Raw genomic sequence first — 7,511 nt, forward strand, 5'->3', positions numbered from 1 at the left:
TAAACCAAAAGAATAAAGAATCTTTAAAAAAAAAAAAAAAACCTTTGTTAATTGGCTTAAAACACTTAACTCTCAATTGCATTCAATCTAGTACCTGTTTTAGTGGACATGAAAAGGTTTTATACCTATAATTACAAAATACCGAGTGGAACCTAAATGTTCAAAAGCATACAAATTGAGAGCATAGCTGAAACTTATTAAAGTGCTCTCCTCATGCTCACTCAGAAAAAAACATTCCAAAATTTTGGCATCAGAAGTTAAGGATGTCCTCCTGAACTTTCTCTGGAGGTTGGGCTCCAAATCTGTGGTTACCATGGCAGTGGAAAACACGTTCACCACTTTTCATTGTGAAGCTTTAGCTATCTTACTCTCCCAGCAGACAATGGGTTCTGACAAGGTTAGATTCAGGTCTTACTTATTTTTCTAATATTATTAGTTTGTGCTATACCAGATTTCTTTTCTTTTCTTTCCTTCCCCTTCCATTTCTTCTTGCTTTCTTTTTTTAAAAGAATGTAATACAGTGTTCTTCAAAGGCCAAAAAAGCACAATAGGAAGATCCCTTAATTAAACACAAGCCTTCATTTTGTATTCATTGCGTCATTGTTTTCATTTTCTGTGATTCCAAAGGAATTTTAAGTAGAAGGCTATAAGACAAAAATTTTATAAGTTAATGTTACTAAAAAATACTATAATATTGTGTAACAACTAATAACTGCTCCAATCCCTATAAGGGGAATTATTCTACCTAATTCCCCTTACATTTGTCACTCTAAAATTTCAGTTTAGTGATAGCACAGGGAAATAGTTACAATTTTTAAAAGTAATGAACTACATATGCAATAAGACAAAATGTTTACCAAGTCAAAGTCATTTTATGCTTCATGTAGTTAACACCACTATTTGGGGCAGATAATTTTATGAATTCAAAATAAATAAGCATTCTTTATTTTTCATTTAAGACAGGGAATTCTTTATTCAAATTCATCAGAGAAATGGACAGCTTGGATCTATAACAAAGTGTTGTGTTTTAAAGCATAGGTCAGTAATTGGATATGAGAATATACACTGCTACATAAAAATTAACTGTTCAGAGCACAACTTCCCAATATTCAAAACAGAATAAGCTTCCCTGTAACAGCAGCACCTTGTGACATTGTTAATTTTAGTATTCCTCTCCTTCTTCTACACCATTTCCTTCAACAGAATCCACACCAACCTCCTCATAATCCTTCTCAAGGGCAGCCATGTCCTCACGGGCCTCAGAAAACTCTCCTTCCTCCATGCCCTCACCCACATACCAGTGAACAAAGGCATGCTTGGCATATATTAGGTCAAACTTCTGGTCTAGGGGAGTCCAGGCCTCAGCAAGGGCTGTGGTGTTGTTCAGCACGTACACAACTCACTTTACTTTGGCCAGGTCTCTATCAGGTACCAGAGTGGGTGGCTGGTAATTAATGCCAACTTTGAAGTCAATGGGTCACCAGTCCACAAACTGGGTGGTACTCTTGGTCTTGATAGTGGCAATGTCAGCATTGACATCTTTGGGAACCACATCACCACAGTACCACAGGCAGCAAGCCACGTATTTATCATAGCAAGGGTCACGTTTCACCATTTGGTTGGCTGGTTCAAAGCATGTCTTGGTGGTGGTGATCTCTGCTACAGAAAGCTGTTCATGGTAGGCTTTCTCAGCCGAGATGACAGGGGCATATGTGGCCAGAGGGAAGTAGATGCGGGGATAGGGCACCAGGTTGGTCTGGAATTCTGTCAGATCAACATTCAGGGCTCCATCAAATCTGAGGGAAGCAGTGATGGAGGACACAATTTGGCTTACCAGCCTATTCAGGTTAGTGTATTTTGGGCATTCAATATCAAGGTTTATTTGACAGACGTCATAGATGTGGCCCCATTATCTAACATGAATCAGAGTGCTCCAAGGTGGTGTGGGTAGTGAGAACGGAGTTGTAGGGCTCAACAACAACAGTGGAAACATGGGGGGGCTGGGTAAATGGAGAACCCCAGCTTGGACTTCTTGCCATAATTGACAGAGAGATGTTCCATCAGCAGGGAGGTGAACCTAGAACCAGTTCCCCCTCCAAAGCTGTGGAAAACCCAGAAGCTCTAGGACCTGTGCACTGGTTGCCCAGTTTCTGAACTCGATCCAAGACAAGGTCAATGATCTCCTTGCCAATGGTGCAGGGCCCTCAGGCATAGTTATCGGCAGCATCTTCCTTGCCTGTGATGAGCTGCTCAGAATGGAAGAGCTGGCGGTAGGTGCCAGTGCAAACTTCATCAATGGCTGTGGGTTCCAGGTCTACAAACACTGCCATGGACACATGCTTGCTAGCATCTGTCTCACTGAAGAAGGTGTTGAAAGAGTTATCTCCTCTCCCAATGGTCCTGTCACTTGGCATCTGACCATTGGACTGGATGCCATGTTACAAGCAATAGAGCTCCCAGCAGGCATTGCCAATCTCGATGCCAGCCTGGCCAGCGTGGATTGAGATGCATTCATGCATAGTTGCTGCTTTGCAGCTGCTGAGCAGATAGCAGAGGGGAAGAAGAGAGGTTGTTGCTTCTTACAGCACAACTCAGGCAATCAGTGTAAGAGAACCTGCCTCTTTTTTTTTTTTTTTTTTTAAGTCACCTCTAAACCGAACATGAGGTCTGAACTCACGATTCCTAGATTAAGAGTTGAATGTTCTTCTGATTGAGCCAGCCAGGTGCCCCTAAATAAGCTTCTTACCAGATTTATAAAATCATATTTGAAAGCAGTGTATCTGGAGAGTAGGAATCTTTAACCAACATTTCCAAAAAAAATGTTAAGACAGCAAACTCATGTTCAGGTATTAGTTTTTTGTTTGTTTACTTCTTAAAACAAGTAAGCAAATATTTGAACCACGCTGCTGATTGCAATATAAAAATATAATATATATATTCCTAAATAAATTATATGTACATATTATTTTTTATACTATGTCTTATGTTACATATATGTATATACATCTATGTGTATATACAAATGCATTTTCTCCTTATAATGCCTATGTTTTATATGATTAAGATAAATCAAATCAAAAGTAATAACACAGTTATTGTGTACTCCTTTTACAATTGGATTGATTTTTTGTATAAACTTATATTGCAGTATAAAAGTTAACCTATTAGGTAAAGAGCACTTAGCACATTATGGCTATTAATATTAAAACAAAAAATATTTCGGGGCTCCTGGATGGCTCAGTCAGTTAAGTGTCCAACTTTGGCTTACGTCATGGTCTCACAATTTGTAAGTTTGAGCCCCACGTCTGACTCTGCTGACAGCTCAGAGCCTGGATCCTGCTTCAAATTCTCTCTCTCTCTCTCTCTCCTTCCAAAATAAATAAACATAAAATTATTTTTAATAAAACAAAATAAAAAAATATTTCATATATTTAATTTATGCTTACCATCAGATTCTTTTCAGTATTATTGGGATACCTTTGTGGGCATTGGCCTCAAGATGACATCCAATCTGCTTTACTTCAATTATTTTTTTTCTTCAACTTCTTTTTAAATGATTTTCATCTTAAATTTTCATTATTAAATTTTCTTAAATTTTCAAAATCACTTAATAATAGCAAACTGGAGTTAGGATTTTTCCAATACTTTTTATCTATGGAGACCATAACAAATAAGTAAGTACATTTAATCACCATAAATCATAACTCAGTTAAAGGAGGGCTAGTTGGAAAATTTGCTTTATACTTGACCCCCAAGTTAAAAAATATCAAGCTCAGGGTGCCTGGGTGGCTCAGTTGGTTAAGTGCCCAACCATTGATTTCAGCTGAAGTCATGATCTCATAGTGGTGAGTGGTGGCAGAGAGTGGAGCCTGCTTGGGATTCTCTCTCTGTCTCTATGTCACTTCCCCGCTTGTGCTCTCTCTCAAAATAAATAAATAAACTTAAAAAAAAAATACTGAGCTCATGGGATGCCTGGCTGGCTCAGTCAATAGAACATATAACTCTTGACCTCAAATCCATGAGTTTGAGCAAGGCACAGGGTGTAGAGATTACTTAAAAATAAAAAAAATCTTAAAAAAAATATTGAGTTAATTTTCAGGTGACTGAAGATTGGAGTACTTGCTATTCTGGGCAGTATTACTGGTATTTGGTGGCAACATATTTGTGGAAAATGAGTAGCTTGATTGCGGAAACAGAAGTGTGGTTGTCAAGCCTTGGCTTCCCCATGGAGGAGGATGTGAATTTCTTAAGAGTGATATAATCCATGAAGTGTATTCTTCTTGATAGGAAAGGACTTTATCAGCCAAGAATACTAACTGCTAATGGTGATGGGTCTGGGTAGAGTTATTGGGACTTGAGACTTTTCAAAATTCATTCTTCTATCAGAGCCTAGGTTCAGTCAGGGTCTTGGCAGACCAAATTAAGGAAGGTTGGGTCCCAAGCCCAGGTAGATTCAGAGGTTAGAAAAATCCTGGCAGCGCCTTGGTGGTTCACTCAGTTAAGTGTCTGACTCTTGATTTCGGCTCAAGTCATGATGAGATTAAGCCCCATGTTGGGCTCTGTGCTGACAGTGCAGATCCTGCTTGGGATTCTCTATTCTCTCTCTCTCTGTCCCTCTCTCTCTGCCCCTCTCCCCACTTGTGCTTGCACTCTCTCTTTCAAAATAAATAAATCAAATTAAGAAAAACTTAAATGAGAAAGATACTTAACCAATACCAAAATCCTCTTATCATAGAGGTGATGATTTTTTAAAATCAGTCTGTGAAGTTATTGCAATTCTTATTGTACTTCCAATGGAACCTGAAAAACCCAGTCTAAAACTCAAATGGAAAAAGCCAAGAAGAACCAGGACAATTTTGAAGAATATGGAGGATTACCCTTACCATTTATCGAGTCTTATAAGATATCTATAATAATTATGGGGTGCCTGGGTGGCTCAGTTGGTTAAGCGTCCGACTTTGGCTCAGCTCCTGATCTTGCAGTTTGTGAGTTAGAGCCCCGCATCAGACTCTGTGCTGACAGTTCAAAGCCTGGAGCCTACTTTGGATTTTGTGTCTCCTCCTCTCTCTGCCCCTCCCCTGCTCACGCTCTGTCTCTCTCTCAAAAATAAATAAACATTAAAAAAAAAGAAATCTAGAATAATTAAAACATGTCCTTGTTACAATCAATTAGATAAGCAAAAGACCAATAAAAAAGAAATAAGAATCTAAAAACAGACCTGTGCATACATGGATTTTGATTTATGACAGAGGAGGTATTATTAATCCGTGGGGGAAAGGTGGACTACTCAATAAATGATGCTGGAACAATTGACCCTCCATACAGGGGTATAAAAGAATATTTGGCTAACTCCACCCCCAAAAAGCAAACTCAGATGGAATAGATGGTGAATATGGAAAAGGAATGCTAGCATATTTATCTGAATATTTTAGCCACTGTCTACTTGAAGAACAAGTTTAGTTTAGAGGGATTGTATATATTATGGCCCTGGGACTTCTTTCTGTGTATTGTTATTTTTCATCCTTCAAACAGTGGAATAATGGCTAAAGAAAGGTTAGGAAGCAGGATTTCCAAGAAGGATTAAAAATTAACTTTAAAATAATCAAATCGCACATTAAAAAAAAATTGAAACATTAGTTTAACTGAGATTAGTTAACTAAGATGTAATTAGTAACCGGTAAATTTCCAGAGTATTTGCCTTGTTTATAAATAGAAGAATCCCAGTTTAGGGGCACCTGGGTGGCTCGGTTGGTTAAGCTCTGATTTTGGTTTAGGTCATGGTCTCGCGGTTCCAGAGTTCGAGCCCCGTGTCAGGCTCTCTGCTGTCAGCGTAGAGCCTGCTTTTGATCCTCTGTTTCCCTCTCTTTATGCCCCTTCCCCGCTCATTCTCAGTCTCTCTCCTCTCTCTCAAAAATAAATAAACATTTAAAAAATTAAAAAAAGAAAACCCCAGTTTAGGGGATTAATTTAGGCAAAAAGGGGTACTTGTCGGCTTTTGTAAACAGACCCTAACGATATCAGCAATACAACTAGCATCAGAGGTATCTGGAACCAGAGACTCAGCTGACATTAGGGTCTCCTTCCTACCCTTTCTTCCTTTTTCTTCTCTCCCTAATTCATTTGTTTTTCCCTTGTTTTTGATCTCCACACCATCCCAAAGATTGACTTTCTTCTAAGGGCCGGGAAAATAGTTCTTAGCTCTTGGGCTCACGTCCTCAGAGATAAAGGGATTCTCTTTGAATAGCTCCAATTCCAGAAGTTGTTTCTCTCTCATTCGGTCATACCAGATTCTTCCTTTTGGAAGAAATAGTTTTCCTTCTCTTTACTTCTATAGTACTTCATCTGTTCTTCTAAGACACTTTATCATTCTGCCCTCTACTGCCTCCCTAGAGAGCTTATCTTTCTTAGTAGACTGTAAATTCCAAGAGGATGGTGATTATGATTAGGTCTTGTTCTTTGTTTTGTTTTGTTTTCTAGTTATTATAATATATAACACTAACAGTAGTTAAGAGGCTTAAGAATATTTCAAATGAACATTTATTTCTAAGGCAGTATTCAGAGTTCAATCTATTCATCCAGAAAATAAACATTCTTCACATAGTTTTGTGATGCAGCAACTTTATTCAGCAGCATAGGGTAAGGTACATGCAGCCCATTGAGTATCTCACTGCAGGGAAGAGTACAGCAGAGTAACAATTCACCACTATGTGGGGGATGGGAATGTTGGTGGGGAGGGATACATGTAGTTAATAGGGCAAGAACATCACGAGTCTATAGTTAGTGATATAAGAGGTTCCGGCTGGCAGACATTTGGTGTAGTGGTAGAAGTCACTGAGACCGGAGCACCTGGGTGGCTCAGTTGGTTAAGCATCCTACTTCGGCTCAGGTCATGATCTCACAGTTTGTGAGTTTGAGCCCCATGTCGGACTCTGTGCTGACAGCTCAGAGGCTGGAACCAGCTTCGTATTCTGTGTCTCCTTCTCTCTCTGTCCCTCTCCAAACTGTGCCTGTCTCTCTATGTCTCTCAAAAAATAAATAAATGTAAAAAAAAAATTTAAAAAAAAAGTCACTGAGACCCAGAAGCATCAATACAGATCTTGGAAAGGGACTGACAATGAAAAAAATGACCTAAGAAAGAATGAAGATGCCAGAGAGATAGCCAAGGATGACCTAAACTGGTAAAATACTCTAGCAGAAAATCATCAAAGGGGATTTGCCAGAAATTAGAGCTGCCAATGCTAGAATACAGTGACTGGTGGTCCTGTGAACCAGAGGAAGGATTGAGTTTGAAGGTGGGGACCAAGGGACTTCATCTATGTAAAAAAGACAGAAACAAGCTTGGGCCCTACGAATATAGTGTAGAGGCAATATCCAGAAACATGTTTGAGAAATAAATGGGTGAACACAGATGCCACCTCTCATTCCCCTCTATTACACCTTCAGGAATTTACCTTTTATTGTGAGTATGGAAACATCATGTGTGGTGAAATAAAAGGGGAACAAATGATACT

At 38.9% G+C, this 7,511-nt stretch overlaps 1 pseudogene; it reads right to left on the reverse strand.

The window, feature by feature from the left end:
• Positions 1 to 949: 949 nt before the first annotated feature.
• On the reverse strand, positions 950 to 2,519 carry LOC109248187 (tubulin alpha-1B chain-like; annotated as a pseudogene).
• Between the last annotated feature and the right edge of the window lie 4,992 nt (positions 2,520 to 7,511).

The sequence above is a fragment of the Panthera pardus genome, unplaced genomic scaffold (genome assembly GCF_024362965.1).
Source record: "Panthera pardus isolate Hobbes unplaced genomic scaffold, ASM2436296v1 HiC_scaffold_17, whole genome shotgun sequence".
Lineage (NCBI taxonomy): Eukaryota > Metazoa > Chordata > Mammalia > Carnivora > Felidae > Panthera > Panthera pardus.